The sequence below is a fragment of the Bubalus kerabau genome, chromosome 3, assembly GCF_029407905.1.
Source record: "Bubalus kerabau isolate K-KA32 ecotype Philippines breed swamp buffalo chromosome 3, PCC_UOA_SB_1v2, whole genome shotgun sequence".
Classification (NCBI taxonomy): domain Eukaryota; kingdom Metazoa; phylum Chordata; class Mammalia; order Artiodactyla; family Bovidae; genus Bubalus; species Bubalus kerabau.
In genome coordinates, this window is record NC_073626.1 from 65,697,380 (window position 1) to 65,724,185 (window position 26,806).

Here is a 26,806-nt window from a genome sequence, read left to right on the forward strand (position 1 = left end):
CACTATTCCCTATTTTAATGAAAGAAAAAAAATGAAATGAATACATTCTGGCCAGCTGGATTTCTGCTTTTAGAATTGCTTACTGCATATATATTTTTTCTGCAACTTATATGTATATATTTTCACTTAATTACAGATAATCTAATACTAATCCTCTAGATCTTTATAAACTTTACTACCAGAAAAACTGGAGTACTTAAATCTTCCTTAGCAATTAATTCATAGGAAAGAGTAAACATATAACATAATAAGGTCATTCATTTCAAAAATTAAAAACTGTAGAGCATGTAATCCTTTATTGAAAATTTGAAATTTTCTCACAGGGGAGATCTGAAAAGTCAGCATTACAAAAAAAAAAAAAGAATTTAGCCATGTATGATGATGAACATTAGCCAGACTTATCATAGTGATTATTTTGTAATATATACAAATATAAAATCATTATAATCTACACCTAAAACAAATATAGTGTTATATGTCAACTATACCTCAATAAAAAATTTAGAAATGAAAAAAGAACGTAATTTGGTACAACCATCTGGAAAAATTTGACAATAACTACTAAATTTGAAAATGTTTATTCTTAAGGACACAGTTCACCATTAAGCATATTTAATAGTATTACAATAGAGCTACATGTAACAAAAGAAATAAAAAATATTTGGGTGAAAGTTGAGCTGAAAAAGACATGTTTACTCTGTAATCTATGAAATTGTAAAGGAATTATGCAATAATATTTATATATATCTATACATATATACAGCAAAGTTTAAACATTTTAATAAATAATTAGCCATTGTTTAAGTGATAACTGAAGTTTAGGGGAAAAGTTCTATACATTTTAGCTCATGAAAAAAGATATTTGAAACATATATGGAGAATGCTAAGCTATATTGGTCATTGAAGCGTTATGAATATTTCTTTTTAAAATTCATTTTCCTTTTTGGTATATATTACAATTAAACTTAATACACAAAGTAAAGTGACATTGCATGTATTTAAATATAGTAAAAAAATAACTAGGGACATCCAATTTTCACACTTTGGCAAGTTATTATGTGGTCTACTTCATGTGATGTTTGATAATCAAGTGAAACTTACTAACAGTATCTTTGATATTTCCCTGTTTTGAATATAAAGTTACACCAGAAATATTAACAACTATAAGATATACAGGCAATGACTCAGATATTTAACATATATCTTTTCCTTGCTTGTAAGGGCATGTGATCATATTTTGCTCTTTGATATTGAGTAACTCCATTAATTGTACTTGGTGCTTCAAAACTAATAAACTTCATACGAATTGGCCTGGATTCCCAATAGTTTCCACTGTACTTAGAAACAGTACCTGGCTACAATGAGGGTTTAAATATATGAATTAATATCTTGATGTCATCTCAGAGTTGTTCCAATTCATATATTTAGAGATTTCCAATGCCAAAAAGCATCTATTTCTATTCTTTTATACAGAAATGTTTGAGAGATCAACAGTCAAAATATTCATACAAGTTATTACAGAATCAAAGGGGGCAACTGCAGATTAGGGGTGAAAAGAAGAAACTGTGCAGCAATCTGATTATCCAGGTGATGACATGTGGTGATTTAATATAGGGAATAAACAAAGGAAAGAGAGATAACTGGATAAATAAAAAAATAGAAGTAGTTACTCATGGATGACAGGATATGTTTTATGCTTCTGCCATGTTTAGTTTCATATGGTGTCCCATTTCATGGGGAAAATTACAGTGGGTCAATTTCCCAAATGATAGCATCATATGCCTGATATATTTGCAGCACTTGATGTCTATATGAGTCACTGTATAAATGGTTTTAACCTTTACTTATTATAACATATGGTTGTTTGGGGTTGCATATATTATCTTGTTTTATCTTTTTGGGGACAGAGTAACATAGAAAAGGAGACCGTGATTTATTATATGCTTTAAAAATAAGGACACAAAAGAATGGATAGGGAGAGAATCAGAACATACTGAGATTTTACCAGAGTGATTTGCAGCTGAATATTTCTAAACTGGAGCATAACCTCAGGTTAAATATCATGACCATCATCTGGCACTCACTTCTCTTAAGGAAAGAATATGTAATTAATGATTTTTATTTGTCTTTTAAAATTTTATTGCTACTGATAATTTATTGAAAATACAGCAAAGCACAGTTGGCCTTTTAAGCTATTTTAGTATAAAATTGAAGAGTAGATCTTCTAATCTAATGCCCTTATTCTAGTTAGTAACTTTCACTGACATGCTAGTATTCTCCAAATGTATATTTGTGTGTAACTGGTGTGTGTGTGTGTGTGTGTGTGTGTGTGTGTGTGTTTGGATACAACTAGGGAAGGGAGAAATCCACTTTTGACAAGAAAGTAACAGCAGCTACATTTGCTAAGTTCTGTTTCTATATACAGAATACCTGCCAGCCTGCTGACATGATGCAGACTAAACTGCAATGTTGAATGATTAAGGCCAGCTGGTGTTTTTCCAGTTGATTTGCATTTTTGGAGCTCAAGGTGATCCCCTTTTATTTTTAACCGATGTTCATGACTCAAAAAGTTGGCATCTCATAAGGACAGTAAAGTGACTTCTGTTAAAGACATAAGAAGCGGAGGCTGAAAAACACAAATAGAAATGATTAACATCAAAGTGGCTAATTGCAATAATTGCTCCATGAATGTTTACCTTGTTGATTAAATTTAACTATTCATAAATAGCCTAAGTATAATCTATATTCTGAAGTTGCATGGGAAGGGTGCAGAAATGTAGAGGAAAAAAAAATGTCCCTGTGATGGAAGGAAACTTTCCAATTAAATATAAATGAAATTTGCAATAAAAATTGGATTGGATTCAAGTAAAAACTATTTCTGCAAATCTATTAGGCAAAATGTTACTTTATCTTAAAGTCATATCTTATTGCAGTAAAGACAATTATTTCCCACTCCCTTCGTATTTGTCCCCTGTACCATCACCACACTTTTAGGCCTTAACTTATTTAACTTCACAATACAGGCTAATGTATTGTGAGAGACAGATTTAATTACTTTATATGTTATTTATTTATAGAGGCTATTGGTAGTATGTTTGACCTATACTTGGGAAGCTCAGGTAGCTCAGTGGTAAAGAATCTGCTTGCCAATGAAGGAAATGTGAGTTCGATCCTTGGGTTGGGAAGATCCCCTGGAAAAGGAAATGGCAACCCACTCCAGCATTCTTGCCTGGAGAATTTCATGGACAGAGGAGCCTGGGGGGCTACAGTCCATGGGGTCAAATAGCGTCAGACACAACTTAGAGAATGAAGATGACATAACATAATCTATACTTATCATATTTGCTTACTCTATGTCCTTACTATTTATTGACTTAAATTGAACATTTTTTTAATTTAATTTTATTTTTTAACTTTACAATATTGTACTGGTTTTGCCATATATCAAAATGAATCTGCCACAGGTATACATGTGTTACCCATCCTGAACCCTCCTCCCTCCTCCCTCCCCATACCATCCCTCTGGGTCGTCCCAGTGCACCAGCCCCAAGCATCCAGCATCGTGCATCGAACCTGGACTGGCAACTCGTTTCATATATGATATTATACATGTTTCAATGCCATTCTCCCAAATCATCCAACCCTCTCCCTCTCCCACAGAGTCCAAAAGACTGTTCTATACATCAGTGTCTCTTTTGCTGTATCATATACAGGGTTATTGTTACCATCTTTCTAAATTCCATATATATTTGTTAGTATACTGTATTGGTGTTTTTCTTTCTGGCTTACTTCACTCTGTATAATAGGCTCCAGTTTCATCCACCTCATTAGAACTGATTCAAATGTATTCTTTTTAATGGCTGAGTAATACTCCATTGTGTATATGTACCACAGCTTTCTTATCCATTCATCTGCTGATGGATATCTAGGTTGCTTCCATATTCTGGCTCTTATAAACAGTGCTGTGATGAACATTGGGGTACACGTTTTAATTATTTATTTTATTCAAGCATGAATCTTTTGTCTCCTTCACACAAAATCTATACAGCATTGAAAACATTTCAATCTTAAAACTGTAGATTGGAAAACTCGAAGTAGATCAATATTAACAATTTATACATGAAAATGGTATTTTTAAACAAAAACCATTTCTGTGAAATTTTATCTCTTCATTCTATACATTTTGTAATTTGGTCTTATTAAGTAATAGTCTTGTGCCTAATATTTTAAGTACTGAAAAACAAAGGGAGACACAAGAGAATTAGTTTTGAGCCACAACTTAGTATTGGACTATCAAAGCATATGTGGTTAGTGCAGAGAATAATTTTTAATTGCAATTGAAGAATTGCATTTCCCATCTGTTTGTCTGTTGTCTTATCTATGCATGGAATGCTTTTGTCTCTTAGCTGCAAAAGTCTTATTAAGTCATTAAATTTCATGATTCTGTCAAATGTAAGGCATATTTTCTGTTTAAATTATGCCTTGGAAATAAAGCCAGTCCTTTGCAAATGCATAAAAATATTTTGCCAGCACCTCTTCCCATGAACACAGGTATCTTCAAGTTGTAAATTATTTTTAGGCTGAAAGTCTGAAGAAACACTGGCACAGGGCACATACATGAGATTCCTTATAAAGTTTGATGTGAAATATAATTATGGTGGATAAAATACTTTTAAAATAATCATAAACTGAATAATACTCTAAAAAACAAAATTGTTTAACAGAGAAGCATGGCCTTATCTTTGAAAACAGTATTTTAAGTACAACAGTTTATAAACTCAAGAAATGATAAGTATGTACTATATGCTTAGCTCCATAGATACAATATAGGACAATACTGGCAGCTCTTGTTAAAATTTATGGTTCTATATGATTTAAGATCACTTTAAGGAATAGACTAGTTAAAAAGACTTAACAGTAATGAAGCATACCTAATGTCAGACATTAAGTTTAAGGATAATCACTGTATTTAGTTTGGAGATCATGTCTTACTAGGTTAAATCTCTACTCACTTATTTCAAGACTATTAAATTAAAAAGTGAAAAACAAAAACAAAAACAAACCCTTCTTGATTCTAGTAATTAGTCTATGTAAAAACTTTCATTCCATACATATTAATGTCAGTTAGATAGCTATCAGTACATACTGATAAGCTAAATGTCATCTCAAAAAATGCTAGAATGAATTAAAATGATTTATGATGAAAGTGAGATGGAAAGATGAATTTACCCAAAAATATTGTGTGACTCAGTTTTGAATAATCATATATTTCTGTCAATTCACAAAAATTATCATTGAAATATTAATAAGATGGTTGAAATCTTTTTGGAAATAGTAGAATTATTTGAAGATCTGGAACTATTTACTATGAAGGAAAGCAACTTTAAGTACAACATTGAGTCTATAATGTTCCTTAGTTATAACTTGAAATTCATTATGCAGATAATAAAACCAAGACTTTCTATAATATAAAATCTAGTCAAGTAATCATGTGAGTATTTTATGTACTAATGAACTATTTAAAATTGAATATATGTAAGTGTGGATTAAGGTATATATAAAAGTGAAAAGATTGCTGAGAAAAGAGACTTTAATGGTTATTAAGAAACCATTTTTATCTATTTGATAAATAGAGATATTAAAAGTACCCCTAATGAATACTGGTAAAAAGATGAAAATGGGAATACTATCTAGCCCTCTAGTATAATAGAAACATGGGTAATAGTCTGAGTTAGTTTTGAATTTAAGTTCCTCAAATTACCAACTATAAGCATAGAGACATTATACATTCCTGAGTCATAATTTTTTAGTCTCAGTTCAGTTTAGTCGCTCAGTTGTGTCCGACTCTTTGTGACCCCATGAACCTAAGCACACCAGGCCTCCCTGTCCATCACTAACTGCCAGAGTCTACACAAACCCATGTCTACTGAGTTGATGATGCAATCCAGCCATCTCATCCTCTGTCATCCCCTTCTCCTCCTGCCCTCAGTCTTTCCCAGCATCAGGGTCTTTTCAAATGAGTCAGCTCTTTGCATCAGGTGGCCAAACTATTGGAGTTTCAGCTTCAACATCAGTCCCTCCAATGAACACCCAGGACTGATCTCCTTTAGGATGGACTTGTTGGATCTCCTTGCAGTCCAAGAGACTCTCAAGAGTCTTCTCCAGCACCACAGTTCAAAAGTATCAATTCTTCGGCACTCAGCTTTCTTTATAGTCCAACTCTCACATCCATACATGACTATTGGAAAAACAATAGCCTTGACTAGATGGACCTTTGTTGGCAAAGTAATATCTCTGCTTTTCAAAATGCTGTCTAGGTTGGTCATAACTTTCCTTCCAAGGAGTAAGCATCTTTTAATTTCATGGTTGCAGTCACCATCTGCAGTGATTTTGGAGCCCCCCAAAATAATTTTTTAGTCTACAATATGGAATAATAGTAACTTCTCATAAAGTTGTTAGTACAAAATGAGATGAAATTTAAAAATGCTTATCTCATGTTAGCAAAATAGCAGATATTTAATAAATATTAGTTCCTAAATAGTTAACAGCATTATTACTTTTAATGTTAGGCATTATAGGTGAAAATTTATAATTAAGTGATAGGAGTATAGATGGTGCTGTGTAAATCTCCTTTGTCTTGCTACATCTTCATAGCAAAATTAATTACAAGGTAAAATCAGAAAAAAAAATAGGCAACTTGAGGATAAAAATAATTATCAGAATATTCTTCTTTTAATCTAACATGATTAAGTTATTAGATTCTGATAATCTGAGAATGACAAAGGGAATGCTGATAACAGTAACATAATAGAAAGTTTTGAGAATGTCATAATATTTTTTTAATATTTGAATTCATACTATAAAATATTTAGAGAAGAGGATTTTCAAATTGAAAATGAAGAGTAGCTTTACCTTTATTTTCAAAACTGGGGAGTGTGATATTGATATTTTATTATCAGGTTTCTGCTACCACAAATTTAAGCTATTGATAAATAGAGCTTAAAAAATCCTCACCATTCCTTTTAAAATTAGGTGACTATATTTGCCTTTGAAGCTCTGAGAAAACTCCTAAAATTGCCTCATTTAAAATTTCTTTAAATTCAGGAAAATTTGGAAAACAGTAAAAGGTATAGATATACCCATTTGAATCCATAGTTCCAAAGAATAGCAAGGAGAGATAAGAAAGCCTTCTTCAGTGATCAATGCAAAGAAATAGGGGAAAACAACAGAATGGGAAAGACTAGAAATCTCTTCAAGAAAATTAGAGATACCAAGGGAACATTTCATGCAAAGATGGACACAATAAAGGACAGAAATATATGGACCTAATAGAAGCAGAAGATATTAAGAAGATGTGACAAGAATACACAGAAAAACTATACAAAAAAGATCTTCATGACCCAGATAACCATGATGGTGTGATCACTGACCTAAAGCCAGATATCCTGGAATTTGAAGTCAAGTGGACCTTAGGAAAGCATCACTATGAACAAAGCTAGTGGAGGTGATGGAATTTCGGTTGAGCTATTTCAAATCCTAAAAGATCATATTGTGAAAGTGTTGCACTCAATATGCCAGCAAATTTGGAAAACTCAGCAGTGGCCACAGGACTGCAAAAGGTCAGTTTTCATTTAGTCCCAAAGAAAGACAGTGCCAAAGAGTGCTCAAACTACCACACAATTGCATTCATCTCCCACACAAGCAAAGTAATGCTCAAAATTTTCAAGGCTAGTCTTCAACAGTACATGAACCATGAACTTCCGATGTCCAAGCTGGATTTAGAAAAGGCAGAGGAACCAGAGATCAAATTGCCAACATCTGTTAGATCATTGAAAAAGCAAAAGGATTCCAGGAAAACATCTATTTCTGCTTTATTGACTATGCCAAAGCCTTTGACTGTGTGGATCACAATAAACTGTGGAAAATTCTTAGAGATGGGAATACCAGGCCACCTGACCTGCTTCCTGAGAAATCAGGTATGCAGGTCAGGAAGCAACAGTTGGAACTGGATACGGATCAACGGACTGGTTCCAAATCAGGAAAGGACTATGTCAAGGCTGTATATTGTCACCCTGCTTATTTAACTTATATGCAGAGTACATCATGAGAAATGCTGGGCTGGAAGAAGCACAAGCTGGAATCAAGATTGCCAGGAGAAATATCAATAACCTCAGACACACAGATGACACCACCCTTATGGCAGAAAGTGAAGAACTAAAGAGCCTCTTGATGAAAGTGAAAGAGGAGAGTGAAAACGTTGGTTTAAAGCTCAACGTTCAGAAGACTAAGATCATGGCATCCAGTCCCATCACTTCATGGCAAATAGATGGGGAAAGAATGGAAACAGTGAGAGAGATTATTTTGTGAGGTGAAAGTGAAGGTGAAGTTGCTCAGTCATGTCCAACTCTTTGCAATCCCATGGACTGTAGTCTACCAGGCTTCTCTGTCCATGGGATTTTCCAGGCAAGAGTACTGGAGTGGGTTGCCATTTCCTTCTCCAGGGGATCTTCCTGACCCAGGGATCGAACCCAGGTCTCTTGCATTGCAGGCAGACGCTTTACCCTCTAAGCCGCCAGGGAAGCCCAGATATTATTTTGGGTGGCTCCAAAATCACTGCAGATGGTGACTGCAGCCATGAAATTAAAAGACCCTTACTCCTTGGAAGGAAAGTTATGACCAACCTAGACAGCATATTAAAAAGCAGAGACATTACTTTGGCAACAAAGGTCTGTCTAGTCAAGGCTATGGTTTTCCCAATGGTCATATATGGATGTGAGAGTTGGACCATAAAGAAAGCTGAAAGCTAAAGAATTGATGCTTTTGAACTGTGGTGTTGGAGAAGACTCTTGAGTCTCCTTTTACTGCAAGGAGATCTCACCAATCCATCTTAAAGAAGATCAGTCCTGAATACGCATTGGAAGAACTGATGCTGAAGCTGAAACTCCAATATTTTGGCCAGCTGATGTGAAGAGCTGCTAAGTCATTTCAGTCGTGTCCAACTCTGTGTGACCCCATAGACGGCAGCCCACCAGGCTCCGCCATCCCCAGAACTCTCCAGGCGAAGACCCTGATGCTGGGAAAGGTCGAAGGTGGGAGGAGAAGGGGACGACAGAGGATGAGATGGTTGGATGGCATCACCGACTCGATGGATATGAGTTTAGTAAACTTTGGGAGTAGTTGATGGACAGGGAGGCCTGGCATGCTGTAGCCCATGGGGTTGCAAAGAGTCAGACATGACTGAGCAACTAATCTGAACCAAATAGCTACTAAACAACCAAATAAACAAGTGGGCCTTTGAAGCCCATATATTTTGTCACTGCAAATGCTTGTTTACTGCTGTAGATAGTCTCTCTTCATGAATCATTTTAGTACCTAAGAAGTGAAAGATGAAAAGATCGGATAACATATACAGTGTCTCATCAAGATCTTCCCTTATCAGAAAGTGAAGTTGCTCAGTAGTGTCCGACTCTGCAACCCCATGGACACCAGGCTCCTCCGTCCGTGGGATTTTCTAGGCAAGAGCACTGGAGTGGGTTGCCATTTCCTTCTCCAGGGAACTTCACTTCTTACTCTCCTTTTGTGAGATATCCCTTTTTCCTGAGGGTACTAGAATGCGAATGCAGGTTTCTATTATATGGTTAAATTCCACCCTTCTAAAAGATAACAATTCAGTCTATTATTGCCATCAGTCTATCTTATAACTTACATACAGATATATTATTATTTTGCTCTCATTTTCTGAAATGAGATCTTTCTAGTAAAGATCCTACCACTTTATAGTGAGAGGACAGATCACAGTCCCATAAAATTGTTCTTATCAGCAGAATATGAACAGAACCATTTATTCAATATGCAGGTCAAGATTTTAGGTAGTTTGTCCATTCTGCAGTTTTAAACAGATGAGGCCCCAAAGAATGGTAAAACTGTCAGGTGAGTGTATGCTTCTCAGTTCTTTGTCTTGTCACAATAATGGTTTGGAGCGACGGACATTAAAGCCCTTGGTGCGTCACAGCTCTCAGGTCTTAAACAAACCGTGTCATAGCTCTTAGACAAATCAGTGTTACAGCTCTATTTTATTTAGAAGATAGCAGGAGAATCCATTCCTTAAGAAGAGAAGAGTGGAGGAGCGTGGGGCTGTGGAGTGGGGTTGGGGGTAGAGAGAGAGAGCGAACACACACGAGGGAGAGAGAGAGAGTGAGAGAGAGAGTGAGAGAGCACTTAGCTCCTCCTTTTATATATTTCCCCCCCCCCCCCCGGGCCTGCCCTATGCAAATTGGGCTTAGTCAGGAGTGCCGTTCTACCTGCAGTCTTCACTCCAGTCCTCGGACCTTCCTTTGACCTTCTTCTGTTCTATTTTCGCGGGCTTTTCCCTTCTTTGTCTTTTAGCCACCGCCATTTTGGACTCCTTTTCCCTATTCTACCTACCTAACAAAACCATGCTAGAGAGCACCTTTGTCCTTGTGACTTTTGTATAAGTGAAAGACACACAGCAACCACAAAAACAGTGTTGGTCTTCTTTTTGAATGAAAATGTACTTCTACTCTAGGAAACCACTGAAATGGTGGTGCAGGATTACCTTACCTATATAATCAGTTAGTCAATGTATAGATATATTGTATTAAAACTGACAAGAGTTGTTGGCTGATGTCAGCATTAGAAGGAACTTTTACTAAAAGTGAAAAGGAAGTTCAAATCATTTTCACAGTTTAAGAAAGTGTGATTAAATAAAAATAAAACCATTTACTTCTGGTTGTGACCTGAATAGAGTCGTTAATTCGTATGCAATCAAATTATGAAAAGAGCAAATGGGTTATAAACAACTTAATGCAGATGTTCAGCTAAGAATATAGCAAGGATTTAAGCTTCAATAATGTCTCAAAATATAACCTATATTTAGAATTTTGAAATAACAGCCTAATTTTATGATTATAATTCCAAATTTCCAAGTTATGCGATAAAATATGTATAGTGCTTGCCTCAATCCCTTCAGATTTTATTGAAATACCCAAGAGAATACAGAAGAGGAAAATTCTGGTAAAGCTTTAAAAAATAGGAAATTATATTAGAAAGAGCCCTCAATAAAAATATGGGCTATGTGTTGCCACTGAACCTTACTGAAGGAGATAATGAAGGCCAGCTTATAACTTCCTTTCCTCTTTAAAACCATGCAGCCTGTGAAGATGTTTATGGAATCCTGGAGCATTTGAAGAGCAAAGATTCGATGTGAGAGTGAGCAGTAGGCACGCCACTTTGAATTTGTTTGACATCACTGATAATTAGAATTATACAGCAGTGGCACTCACGTACACGAGAGGCTTTACTGTAACTAAACAAGCAGAGAGTCATTAGGTATGAAAGGCATGCCCTTGGTATAAAGCAAATGTAAAGGATCTTGCAGACCTTGACTTTGTGAAGAATCAAATCTGAAATGCTGACAGTCAGTGTGAGTGGAAGAACCAAACAGCCAAAATAAGGTTACAGCAACAAAATAGACAGAAGCCTTAACAAATACAAAAAGTAGGGATAAGGATGATACCCTGTACCCACATTGCTTTTTTACCATAGCTAGTTATGAGCACATGAATGTACCAACATTTATGATGCCCAGGATACTGGCCCTGGCTACAATATGAAAAGCTCAGAGATCAGTGGCATTAAGAAAGATGCCAGTCCCTGCTGTGGCACTGCCATGGACAGTGGATCAAATAGACATCCATATTTGAAAGTTGACAGAGGGTTCACACCAGTCATCAATAAAGAAATGACATCATAAGGAAGTCTGTATTCTAGGGTTGTCATAACTAGAGAATCCCAAGGTTAGTAATGGCTGAACTGGAGTGGGTGTTTCACAAGCTGAGTTTTTGGCTTAAGTTCTTATCAGAGAAGCATAAAAACAAGGAGTTGAAAGTGAGTATAAGTATGGAGAATTTACCCAGCCTTGAGAAAATACTAGCTAAGACTTAATCAAATATGAGTAAACAAAAACATACACACAAAGAAGTACACCCATGAGTACAGATGTACATACAATTGGTAGCCTTACAAAGTTATAGTATTAAAAGCAAAGAAAATAATACTCAATGGAAGAGAAATGTGAAGAACAGAAAATCTTATAAAGAATAAATTTATTTTCCAGTTTATTAAAATTCATTAAAACATGAAGATCTACACTTTGAAAAAAGAGATAAAATTTATATTAAAATTTCAAGCAGAAATATAATGGGAAGTTGAATGGAATATAATCTGCAAAGCCAAAGGAATTTAGTTTTGAAATAATTAAAAATAAAGTGAACACTGCTGAACTCAAACTCATGTCCATGGAGTCAGTGATGGCGAAATGGGAAGAAAAACAAAATAGTTCTATTTAGTTCATTGGAAGGACTGATGGTGAAGCTGAAACTCCAATACTTTGGCCACCTGATGCAAAGAGCTGACTCATTGGAAAAGACCCTGATGCTGGGAGGGATGGGGGCAGGAGGAGAAGGGGATGACAAAGGATGAGATGGCTGGATGGCATCACTGACTCGATGGACGTGAGTTTGGGTGAACTCTGGGAGATGGTGATGGACAGGGAGGCCTGGCGTGCTGCGATTCATGGGGTCGCAAAGAGTCGGACAACTGAGCGACTGAGCTGAACTGAACTGAGGATGAGATAAGAAGAGTCAAGGATTATAAAATGATCAGTTACCTTCCTGAACAGATCAATAGATATTTTATATTTTCAGACAAACAGTAGTAGAAGATAGTGATCAATGATAGTTTTTGATAGGTCAATTGCTTTACTTTTAAACTTTATTTGATGTAATTAAGTATATAGTAATAGGTATTTTCTTTCAAACTACATAAATAGTACATATTAATTTCAGTGACAATATAGAACAAAATCCAGAAGTCTTCTTTTACCATATCTTCACCATTCCACCCATATAAAAATAATCATTATGTATGAATGTGACACAGATAAACACAAAGATAGCATTTATTATTTATAAGTTATGCATAGTTAATCATATTTATTTGCTAATATGTAACTTGCTTTTTGACTAAAGTATTATAGATGTTCTTGCAAGTCAAATTTTATTTAGATGTTTACAAACTTGACCTTGTGTTAAAAACATATGTGCGTGTGTGTAAAAGTTCCTCAGTCATGTCCTATTCTTCGTGATCCCATGGACTACAGGGTGCCAGGCTCCTCTCTTCATGAAATTCTCCAGGCAGGAGTACTGGAGGGGGTAGCAATTCTCTGCTCTAGGGGATACTCCCTACCCAGGGATTGAACCCACATCTGCATTGCAGGAAGATTCTTTATCATCTGAGTCACCATATGGGACTTTTAAAAATCCCTATGTCCTGTCTAGACCCAAATCAATTAAATCAGATTTTCTGATTGTGGCATCCAAGGCATCAATGGTTTTAAGTGTTTTTTCCAGATGATTCCAATATGAAGACAAGGTTGAGTAAACTTGATACAAAGCAAATGAATGTGTTTTAAAAGCAGTAAAGAAAATAAGACCATTCACTATGATTTATCTATTGATGAATATTCTACCTTTCCACTAGGTAGCTGAGTTGGCAGCATTCTCTGATCTATCCCTTCATCATTTTGGTGGTTTGGGTTCAGACTTGGTAACAGCTTATTTAATTTTTTTTCATTGTTTCTCTATATTTACAACTATATTAATAATAATCCTTTCTTGAATTATTGTATTTTGAGTGTCTCATTTGTTTTCAGTATGAACCCTGAAGCATGTATTCTGGATGAATTCTTTTACTTCTATATAAGTAAAGCTCAACATTCAGAAAACTAAGGTCATGGCATCTGATCCCATCACTTCATGGCAAATAGATGGGGAAACAATGGGAACAGTGACAGACTTTATTTTTTTATTTTTTGGTTCCAAAATCACTGCAGATGGTGACTGCAGCCATGAAATTAAATTTATCTTGCTCCTTGGAAGAAAAGTATATTAAAAAGCATATTAAAAAGCAGAGGCATTACTTTGCCAACAAAAGTCCATCTAGTCAAAGCTATGGTTTTTTCCAGTAATCATGCATGGATGTGAGAGCTGGACTATAAAGAAAGCTGAGCACTGAAGAATTGATGCTTTTGAACTGTGATGTTGGAGAAGACTCTTGAGAGTCCCTTGGACAGCAAGGAGATTGAACCAGTCAATTCTAAAGGAAATCAGTCCTGAATATTCATTGGAAGGACTGATGCTGAAGCTGAAGCTCCAATAGTTTGGCCACCTGATGTGAAGAACTGACTCATTTGAAAAGACCCTGATGGTGGGAAAGATTAAGGACAGGAGGAGAAGGGGACGACAGAGGATGAGATGGTTGGATGGCATCACTGATTCAATGGACATGATTTGGGTAAACTCTGGGAGTTTGTGATGGACAGGGAGGCCTGGCATGCTGCAGTCCATGGGGTCGCAAAGAGTCAGACACGTCTGAACAACTGAACTGATTGAAGACTTATCATATTGATTTTTCATAGGTAAAATTGTTTACCTAGTTTCTTTATAAAAGGCTAGTTTGGTCTAGCCCTTAAAAAATCCAGTTCAAGTTAATGTTGTGACAAATTAATGTCTTCAGTTTTGTACAGACTAAAATGTCAAAGGCAAGTGATGATTTTTCATTTGCCCAATAGTAAATGTTCTCTCTGGTACTTAAGGATTTGCATGTCCAACTCTTTAGCAACCTCATGGACTATAGGTCATTGGGATCTTCTGTCCATGGGATTATCCATACAAGAATACTGGAATGGGTTATCATTTCCTCCTCCAGGGGAATCTTCCCAACCTAGGGATCAAACCTATATCTCCTGTCTCCTGCTTAGAAGGTGGATTTTTTACCACTGAGCCATCTGGTGGAGACTTAAGGATTTACTTGAGTTTTTAATTTAATTTTTGTCTTATATTGGAGTATAGTTGATTTACAATGTTGTTTTAGTTTCAGGTATACAGAAAAGTGATTCAGCTATGCATATATCCATTCTTGTTTAGATTCTATGCCCATATAGGTTATTACAGAATATTGAGTAGAGTTCCCTGTGCTATACAATAGGTTCTCATTGATTTTCTATTTCATATATGGTAGCATTTCTAGGTTAATCCCAAACTCCTAATTTATCCCTCCCCAACTCCGTCTTTCCCCTTTAGCAACCATAAGTTTGTTGACAAAGTCTGTGAGTCTGCTTTTGTTTTGTAAATAAGTTCATTTGTATCATTTTAAAAATTAGGTTCCATATAGGAGTGATATGATATTTGTCTTACACTGTCTGATTGTCTTCACTCAATATTATAATCTGTAGGCCCATCTATATTGCTTCAAATGGCATTATCTCTTTCTTTACTATGGCTGAGTCATATTCTGTTGATATATGTAATACATCTTCTTCATCCATTCCTCTGCCAATGGACATTTAGGTTACTTCCATGTCCTGGCTATTGTAAATGTGCTGCAAAGAGGATTGGGGTGCATTTATCTTTTTGAATAACGGTTTTCTTTGGATATATTGGGATTGCAGAATCATATGGTAGTTCTATTTTTAGTTTTTTAAGGCACTTTTGTTCTTCCATCAATAATGTAGGAGGTTTCTTTTTTCTCCACACACTTTCTAGTATTTATTATTTATAGACTTTTTGATGATAGTCATTTTGATTAATGTGAGGTGATACCTCATTGTAGTTTTGATTTGCATTTCTCTAATAATTAGTGATGTTGAGCATCTTTTCATGTCAGACACTCTTTGACATAAATCTCAGCAATATCTTTTTGGATACTCTTCCTAGAGCAATGAAAATAAAAATAAAAATAACCAAATGGGACTTAATTAAACTTAAAAACTTTTGCACAGCAAAGAAAACAACAACAACAACAACAAAAAGGTACCCCACAGAATGGTAAAAAGTATCTTCAAGTGATGCAACTGAGCAGGGATTAATTTCCAAAATATACAAACAACTAGAAGCAATCATTAAAAACAGACAAACAAACAAACAACCCAACCAAAAAAATGGGCAAAAGATCTAAACAGACATTTCTGGAAAGAAGACATACAGATGGCCTAAAAGCACATGTAAAACACTTAGTTGAGTTTTGATGATAAAGTTGCTCATGAGTTTCTGGGGGTATTTTCTAAACATTTCAATTTGACCTCTGAATTTCAAATGCATGCTTACATTATAACACATAAGAATAATTTTTAATGAGTTAACACTAGGCCTTTAAAATATAATGTAACCTTAAAATTTTTACTTTCTCTTATTTAAATTTTGGTTAAGAGATAAATACTTTTGCAGGGTAGTTTGAAGGACATGCAATTCTATTCTATTCTAGATTTTATTCATGACTCCCTTAACAAAAGCGTACACACTGAAATTTAATTTGACATCATGTCCCAACTTATATAAGGATTGCTACTAAAACCCACCATTGAAAAGATTTAAATATAGTTTTCTATATTTAAACTATTTCTATTTTCTATATTTAAATATAGTTTCCTATGTTTTAGAACCCTGGAATCAATCCTTGAAAATATATATATTTTTTTAATTTAGATAAAGGCTTATTTTCTTCATGATTTTATGTTTCCTCCTATCAGGCAAAATAATCAAGTGTCTGATTGTTATTTTTTTATTGCATCCTTTTGAAAGAGGGTCAGAGTCAAATTTACAGTGATAATGTTGGAATCCTGATAGTAATACTATTCACATATACTTAAGTTTAATGATTCTAATCACCTTCTTAAATGCACATTATTTTAAATTGTATTATATAAATAAAATTATAACACTGTTTTAAATATTTAAATACTTTAATTATGAAGCTATCCCATGACTTTCAAATAATATAGAATTAATGATTACATTTTAATTTTATTTTTTTCATTTCATTTCATATTTCATAATTATTCAATGAACTACTATAGGTTTTTATTTAAGTTTTTGTTAGAGAATCATATCACTAGCATTTCTGTAGAAATGCCATAGTGCATCTATATCTGTATAATTTATGGGCCTTTCAAAGAATGTTTCACATTTTTAAAACCATGGGTTTAGATTTAGAAAAAAATTAATCTTGGATTACTATAACTGGCAGATATACTAAGTATTTAAGAAGGTTAAGTAACTAATAAAAATACAAAAAACAAGGGGAAAATACCAATTTTGTAAGCATATTGATGAAACTTTCATAGTGGTAGAAATGCAATTCACTCATAAAGAAAAAAAATGTTCCACTTCCCAAGAATCTCTTTTGGTTTAATGGTTTAAAATGAAGACTATTTGCTTTAAGCCACATCTCATTTTAGAAAACCCTGAATTTTAATTTCTTGCAATAATCTTCTCAGAGTATTAATTAAAATAAAACCTCCAATTAGTTTAATTCTAAAAAATTCCTCTTGTAACCTTGAGTTTCTTAGCTACTGGCTGACATGCCAAACTTGTATAAATACTTCTTTTTCTTCTCTCCAAAATACATATTTTCTATATCCTTGGAAAAATATTGATACCATATTTCTAAGTCAGGGTCTGGAAACTTGTAATGTTATATAAAACTAAAAGAACCAAAGAATATTTATTACTTTACTAAAATCTGTAATACAAGAGCTTCTCAAAAGTGATTTGCTAAACCTATTATTTTTTTACAGACAGTGCTAATTTTAAGACATATTGCTTCAGAAAAATAGTATATAACATCACCTGCAGATGTATTACAGCTATGTATATAGAAAATAAATTTGGTCATGCTACTGAGAGTGACTATAATATATGTCTAATTAATTGCTTCTAGCCATGCCATTTAATTTCACAACAAGGACAGTACTCTGAAATTGGTAAGTGTTGAAACACAGAAAATCGATTGATTGAGGCCAAACTTTTCTATGCAAATTAAAATATGCAACCCCCAAATTAAAATGTTTGACACATCTTATAAACATCCTATTCCTATGACATCTACTGTTGTTTGCCGCAATGAGAGTGTGGCCTATTTGGTTATTGCATATACTGAAATACATCTGCTGGGTTACAGACAAATGCGTAAATAAGTTTCTTCTAATATGCATCCTTTTTGCATTGCTGCTGCTGCTGCTAAGTCGCTTCAGTTGTGTCCGACTCTGTGTGACCCCATGGACTACAGCCTACCAGGCTTCTCCATCCATGGGATTCTCCAGGCAAGAACACTGGAGTGGGTTGCCATTTTGCATTAGGCACTGACATAAAAAATTTAAACTTCCACCTAGAGCCCAGTCTTTACTTTCTTGGTTCCTAAAGTAAAACAGTACATGACTCAGTATAATCATATTGGGGAAATGCTATTCTAGCTAATTTGTATTAAACAGACTCTATTATCAGACTTTCTGATTGCAAATTCCAGCTATATCACTTCCAACTACATGACCTTAGAAACTGATCATAACATCATTAAGCTTCTATTGTCTTTAAAAGTAAATGATAATAATATTATCTGAAGTTTTTATGAGCCTCATAGGATAATTTGTGAAGATTGCTAGACTGCAATGCACCTCTAAGGAAGGTTTGGTAAGGCTATCAGTGAATCTTGATCCAAAATGCTTGTCAGAGAAGTCCTTTTCCTCCCAAGAACAGACTTGCCTTGTTGCCTTGCTACACTCAGTCACTAGCTGGGAGCAGCTTTGGGGAATTTGGGAAACAAAGCAGTTGATTTCAGAGTAGTGGGCTGGAGCTCTTGGTCAGTTGCATTCCCAGAGTCACACATCTGAGAGGCACACTCTCATTAATACCCAGTTCCATCCTTTGAGTCACACACACCTATTTTTCCACACAGGTTTGGGAGACAATTTCTTGATTATTCCCATGGGCTGGTTCTTCCTGAAAAGACTCTCAGAGGAGGAAAGGAAGCATGTGGCTAACCACTGTCCCTGTTGCAGCTGTTTTCAGAGCTGCAGCTGACACGCATCTTTCTTTCCACTACGCACTCTCTGTCTCTCAGGGCTGCCACAAATGTGGCTGTAATGCAGCCATTACTGTTTTATGTTTGCACCCACATGCTTAGCGAGCCCATCTGTAAACCAAACACAAACTTACTCTTGCTCTTTCAGCTGGTCATACAAGACCCTTCACAGGACCACAGGTGTATGCTAGGGGAGGGAGAAACGGAAAAATTGAATTCTTGCTGTATTTTTTTTTTTTTTTTGGTAATCTGGGTATTTTTCTCAATTCAGGGATGATTTACATATTCAGTATGTGCCTTCCTATTCCTGAAATGTTCACTTTGGTTCCTGAATCAAGTCCAGCTTAAACATGGACACCCGTGTCTCTTGCATCTCCTGCATTGGCAGGCAGGTTCTTTACCACCAGTGCCACCTGGGAAGCCCAAACATGGATACAGCCTCATCTAAATAAAGCAAGCAGAGTTGGTAGGAGGTGATCTGATTATAGTTGCTGTGTAATAAATAACCCAAAGCTTTGTGACTTAAAACAATAATGTTATTTTGCTCACAATTCTGTGGGAAAAGAATTTTGGAGATGACTTGGGTCATCAAGTTTTGCTTGGGGTCTCTTCTGCTCAAGTCATCCAAGAGACTCAATCACATGGTTGTCAGGTAGGAACTCGGCCAAGGTTGTCCCCTGGAACAACCTACATGGAAGGCCTACATGGGTGCCTTCAGCATGCTAGTTTTAAGGTGACTGTACCTCCTACCTGCTAAACATCCCAGGCTGAGCTTCTGGGAAACGGGCATTCCGAGAAATCCCAAAGGAAGCTGCATGCTCTACTGCAATCGTGGCTAGGAAGTTATTTTACTCAGTGTTTATGATTCAAGACAGTCACATGCCTGCCAGACTTAAAAAAGGGGATAGAGACTGCACTTCTCAATAGGAAGAATATCAAAGATTTCGACACCATTTTTAAAAACCACATCAGGTTTCTTGAACAGTATGTCTCCTTTAGCTATCCTAAAATCAGGGGGAAAAAATAATTAAAATAAGTTAAGCAGCTTTGTGAATAAATCCGATACCACTGAGTTTTCTGCCTTCAACTAGTTTGTATCCTGTGTGTCTCTTCATATTTTCACTTGTGAGAGTTTTGAATAACCAAATGGCAAGATGAAGAGTAAGAAAGGTCCTTGCTGCTGCTGCTGCTGCTGAGTCGCTTCAGTCGTGTCCGACTCTGTGCGACCCCATAGAGGGCAGCCACCAGGCTCCCCCATCCCTGGGATTCTCCAGGCAAGAACACTGGAGTGGGTTGTCATTTCCTTCTCCAATGCGTGAAAGTGAAGTCACTCAGTCTTGTCTGACTGTTAGCGACCCCATGGACTGCAGCCCACCAGGCTCCTCCGTCCATGGGATTTTCCAGGCAAGAGTACTGGAGTGGGGTGCCATTACTTTCTCCGAAGAAAGGTCCTTAGGTAAATTACAAATGATATAATTAGCATTAATCAGTAAGTTTTGTAGCTGTGTTTTAAATAACTGTTTATGGTATTTCATGGAGTAGATATAATCATGCTATGATACTATAATTTCATATAGATAATTAGTTCTACCTTCTAACATTCTAACATTTTAAGAGAAGGTAATGGTTACTATAGAGTTTTACCTAGTCATATAGCTTCATTTTAAATGAGTTCACTGACCTATATATTATTTATTTCTACAATCAATAAGATATAATGATAATTTCTGTACCAATATGAGACAGAAAGTCATAACTAGTTTTAAATGACTCAACTAAAACAGGAAGAACATCACTTCATAATTTGGTATGTGGCACTATTTGTTTTATTCAGAGCTTCATGAAAATGCCTTTACTTAAAAGCATAAGGGAACATCTGAAAAGTAAAGTCATCCTACACATGACTGACTTTTATATTTATAACAAATTAATCATGACTTCTTTAATTCTTTGAAAATACTATGCCGGTCACTTTTAAAGTCTAAATTTCAAGATATGCAGCATCTCTATGCACACTAGGGTATATATATATAGATTCTGTATATCTAACACATAATTATAATACTGTAGATATTTCTAAGGGTTATGAAGTAGAGTCAAAGTATAAATAAGGTATAGTCTTATTTTTGCTAAAGGTCATACATAAAATTTAACAGAGATAAAAACCTTCAATGAGATGTATTAAAGTATTTGCATTTATATGATTTTTTTCTTCTTCCATTTGACAAAAAGTATTTTTAGCCTGTTTTAAACTTTCCATAATTTCAACATTTACTATTAGCTCTTACTAATATTCATGTCATATTTAACAAATTTACAAATGTTTCACGTGACAGAATTTTATGTATTGGATTGTCTCATACTATATTATAGATATATATACACACACATTAAAGGCAAAAGGAAAAGAGGGTGGCAGAGGATGAGATGGTTAGATAGCGTTACAAACTCAGTGAATTTGAGCAAATTCCAGAAGATAGTGGAGGACAGGGAAGCCTGGTATGCTGCAGTCCATGGGGTCACAAAGAGTCTGACACAAGTTAGCAATTAAACAACAACATACACACACATACACAAATATTATATATATAAAATTTTGTGTCTCAGTCAAAATAGATCTGCTTCTATATAATCCTCCTTTATCTTACATGCAAAGAGAAATCCCTGAGACTATAGATTAAATAAGAAACTCATTCCATAATTTACACACACTTTATATTGCCTACCTTAGTCCCAAAGTCAGTCCAATTTCTAGACTCCATTTCATGGCAGAAGTTAAGAAGTCAAAGTAGTAGCAATGATGATGGTGATAATGATAGAAAAGTTCAGCACTTCAGAATTGATGCAGTCTGTGGAAGCAATAAATAAATTATCTTTTCTCTAGAAAAGTTAGACTGTGTTCATACTGAAATAGGTATAGGCCTCTCTTAGGGTGGCTGGAGGAGTCATTGCATTGTGTTGACAGGTCTTGCATTAAGAGCTTTCTTTCTGGATTATTTTGTATACCATATGATGTGTGGTAGGTTCAGAAATTCTAGGATCACTCCTTAATAAGGTAACCATGCATCTGATTCCCCTTGGAAAAAGTAAAATAGGTCCAAGTATGGTAATCCTCATTTTAGCCAATATTACAATGTAACATATTTTAGATATTTGACATTTTATGATGGAATTCTTTTATCAGATTTGTATTTTCTTAGGAATTATTTTCCCCTCAGATTAAATGACTTACTTTTTAAACAAGCCTCAGAATCTGGAAACTCATAATGTGTAAAAACTATCCAAAACTCAGATGTTTTTATTAAAATATAAATTAGCTGAAGTTAAACAAATTAAGTACTAGTAATATCTAGCTTTTAGAATTATTCTGGAAATGAGATAATTGAAAAAGCATTTAATAGATTATTAAAATTATAACATAAAATTTATATTTCAATAAAGATTGCACTGCCAAATCCTTTGTATAAAATTAGAAAAAAAAATTATTTTAAGCACTGGTGGAGCGATTCTACTTTAAGATTAATTAATTTGGATATCATTTAAAATAAATAATTAACAAAAAATTTAAATTAACTACATATTTTTAATATTTAATTTCTAAATATGTTATTCTTTTATATGTTAGAATTTTTTTAATCACTTGAAAATTTTGAGCAGATGGCTTAAGTCCAGGAGTTTGAGAAACAATTAGAAAATCTGTCCATAACTGGATATTAATGACCCATGTTACCTTTGAAGCCGGTATTCTTAGAATGAAGTATAAATAACATCAAGGTGCCCCACAGTCCTGTGGAGATCAGAATACCTTTGGAATCATTTGATTTTTCTAAGTTCTCAATATTGGCAAACCTGATGTTTAAATCAAAAATTTTTAAACCTGGCTTGTCTTAAACATTCAATAAGTTCAGATAAGCACAGTCTTTTCCTGTGCCAGTTTTGTTTGAGCCCATTTTGAAAAACTTGTAATGAAATAAATGACTAGTCAAATTGGTGCATTCTCAGTTGCTAAGTCCTGTCTGACTTTGTGATCCCACGGACTGCGGTCCCCCAGGCTCCTCTGTCAGGCAAGAATACCAGAATGGTTTGCCATATCCTTCTCCAGGGAGTCAAACTGATGCATCTAATTAATTCTATCAAAATAGAAGAACTTGGTAATGTGACAGTTCCTTAACACTGGCACTTTCTTATTAAGAAACCTAATTTTGCTATAAAGGGGTATCAGTTAGAACTGGACATGGAACAACAAACTGGTTCCAAATAGGAAAAGGAGTAAGTCAAGGCTGTATATTGTCACTCTGATTATTTAACTTATATACAGAGTGCATCATGAGAAACGCTGGACTGGAAGAAGCACAAGCTGGAATCAAGATTGCCAGGAGAAATATCAATAACCTCAGATATGCAGATGACACCACCCTTATGGCAGAAAGTGAAGAAGAACTAAAAAGCCTCTTGATGAAAGTGAAAGAAGAAAGTGAAAAAGTTGGCTTAAAGCTCAACATTCAGAAAACTAATGGTAAAAATCATGGCATCTGGCCCCATCACTTCATGGGAAGTAGATGGGGAGACTGTAGAAGCAGTGTCAGACTTTATTTTTTGGGGCTCCAAAATCACTGCAGATGGTGATTGCAGCCATGAAATTAAAAGATGCTTACTCCTTCGAAGGAAAGTTATGACCAAACTAGATAGCATATTCAAAAGCAGAGACATTACTTTGCCAACAAACGTCTGTCTAGTCAAGGCTATGATTTTTCCAGTGGTCATGTATGGATATGAGAGTTGGACTGTGAAGAAGGCTGAGTGTCGAAGAATTGATGCTTTAGAACTGTGGTGTTGGAGAAGACTCTTGAGAGTCCCTTAGGCTGCAAGGAGATCGAACCAGTCCATCCTAAAGGAGATCAGTCCTGGGTGTTCATTGGAAGGACTGATGCTAAAGCTGAAACTCCAATACTTTGGTCGCCTCACACGAAGAGTTGACTCATTGGAAGACTCTGATGTTGGGAGGGATTGAGGGCAGGAGGAGAAGGGGATGACAGAGTATGAGATGGCTGGATGGCATCACCAATGGAGGTGAGTTTGAGTGAACTCCGGGAGTTGGTGATTGTCAGGGAGGCCTGGTGTGCTGCTATTCATGGGGTCTCAGATTTGGACAAAACTAAGCCACTGAACTGAACTGAACAGAAGATATTTTTCTGGGAAAAAATATGGATCTTTTACGTTAAAATTACATGATAAAATGCATGCTTATTTCAAGTATGAGAAGGTACATCTAGTCTAGCCATGGCCACAGCTGTCTTCAATAATGGAGGAAGACTGCCTTCCAGTAATACTGGAAACACTGAAGCACTGGTTATCGAGTCATTGACTCATTCCATGACAGGAAAAGACAAGAAAGGAAAGGACTGTAATGTGTATAGCCTGACTGCTGCTGCTGCTGCTGCTAAGTCACTTCAGTCGTGTCCGACTCTGTGCGACCCCAGAGACGGCAGCTCACCAGGCTCCTCCGTCCCTGGGATTCTCCAGGCAAGAACACTGGAGTGGGTTACCATTTCCTTCTCCAATGCATGAAAGTGAAAAGTGAAAGTGAAGTCACTCAGTCGTGTCTGACTCTTCGCGACCCCATGGACTGCAGCCCACCAGGCTCCTCCAACCATGGGATTCTCCAGGCAAGAGTACTGACTGGAGTGGGGTGCCATTGCCTTCCACCCAGCCTGACTAGAAATAAGTAAAGATATTATTAAGAAATATATATTTTTTTTTGTTTAGTCGCTAGGGTGTCCAACTCTTCAATGACCCCATAGACTATAGCCCACCAAGCTCCTCTGACTATGGGATTTCCCAGGCATGAACACTGGAGTGGGTTGCCATTTCCCTCTCCAGAGGATCTTCCCTACCCAGGGATGTAACCCACATTCCCTGCACTGGTAGGCAGATTCTTCACAATTAAGCCATCAGGGAATCCCTATTAAGAAAGATAGCCAACTGTTCTTTCTTGTGACTGAATACTATACCAGTTCTAGTGAGGTGGATGAACCTAGAGCCTGTTATACAGAGTTAAGTAAGTTAGAAAGAGAAAAAAAAAATTGTACATAACACATGTATATATGGGATGTAGAAAAATGGTATTGATGAACCAGTTTGCAGGGAAAGAATGAAGATGCAGATATAGAGAATGGATTTGTGGACACAGTGGGGGAAGGAGAGAGTATAATGAGTGGAGAAAGTAGCATCAACATATATACATTCAGTTCAGTTCACTTCAGTCGCTCAGTCATGTCCGACTCTTTGCCACCCCATGAATCGCAGCACGCCAGGCCTCCCTGTCCATCACCAACCCCCAGAGTTCACTCAAACTCACGTCCATCGAGTGGGTGATGCCATCCAGCCATCTCATCCTCTGTCGTCCCCTTCTCCTCCTGCCCCCAATCCCTCCCAGCATCAGAGTCTTTTCCAATGAGTCAACTCTTTGCATGAGGTGGCCAAAGTACTGGAGTTTCAACTTAGCATCATTCCTTTCAAAGAACACCCAGGGCTGATCTCCATGTGTAAAATAGATAGCTGGTGAGAAGTTGCTATATAACAATAGGGAGCCCAGCCTGGCAGTCTGTGATGATTTAGAGGAGTAGCATGGGTGAGGAGGGAGGGAGGCTCAGGAGGGAGGTGATACAGGTATAATTATGGAGAAGGCAATGGCAACCCACTCCAATACTCTTGCCTGGAAAATCCCACGGACGGAGGAGCCTGGTGGGCTGCAGTCCATGGGTCTCAAAGAGTTGGACACAACTTAGTGACTTCACTTTCACTTTTCACTTTCATGCATTAGAGAAGAAAATGGCAACCCACTCCAGTGTTCTTGCCTGGAAAATCCCAGGGACAGTGGAGCCTGATGGGCTGCTGTCTATGGGGTGACACAGAGTCTGACACGACTGAAGTGACTTAGCAGCAGCAGCAGCATGGCTGATTTGCTTTGTTGTATGGAAGAAGCCAACACAATATTGTGAGGCAATTTCCCCCAATTTAAAATGAATTTTTTTAAAAAGAAAGAAAGCCAAAGTTAAAATTGGTATTTGCACAACCCAACCATGATATGGTTCATGTATGAAACCAAAGGATCTAAGGAAATGTTAGGATCACAAAAGGAAGATTATGAGACGATACTGTCTTTCAACTTGTCGTATTGGTGATCTAAGCAGTAAGAATGACTTTAATGTTCTATTAAATTATGTTAACTCTGTGTAGATTGCTGACTTCTAGAAATTACAGGAATAATAAAGTTTAAGAGTGAGTCTCTAAAAACATGAATTGATCAAACTGTCCATTGGTTGCATATTGTAAAACAGAACATTTATTATAGAGAAAGCAGATAGTTTTATGGAGAATTTCTTAAGAATATTCAAATAATTAAACTGATTAGCACTTAAAAAAAAAATTTTAAGGCCTTAGTACTTTATAATCTCATCACTGGAGCAGGGTTAAAATGGCACTAGTACCTGTAAAGGTGCATGGATATGATTATAGAGAAGCTGGGAGCACCTTGAGTGGGGACATTTTTACAACAAGTTTGGGAGCCTGTGATGTTAGATGCTGGCTACATTTGCATTTCCAGGGATCACACTGAAAGGCAAACTTAGGGAACTGGGGTTTATTTTAGTCTACCAGACATTTTAGGAAGAACACAGTTTGTAATTGAAGCAAGTCTATTTTAAAGATTTAGTGTTCAGATGACCTGATAGACATAGGTCCTCTGAGTTCTCTGAACCAAGACATTACCTAAGACACAGACACTATTCACCCTCCCTCGGGTTATGTTGTCAGAGTAATAGCATGGCTGCTGACATAATGTTACCCAGGGAGATGAGCACTGGCTTCT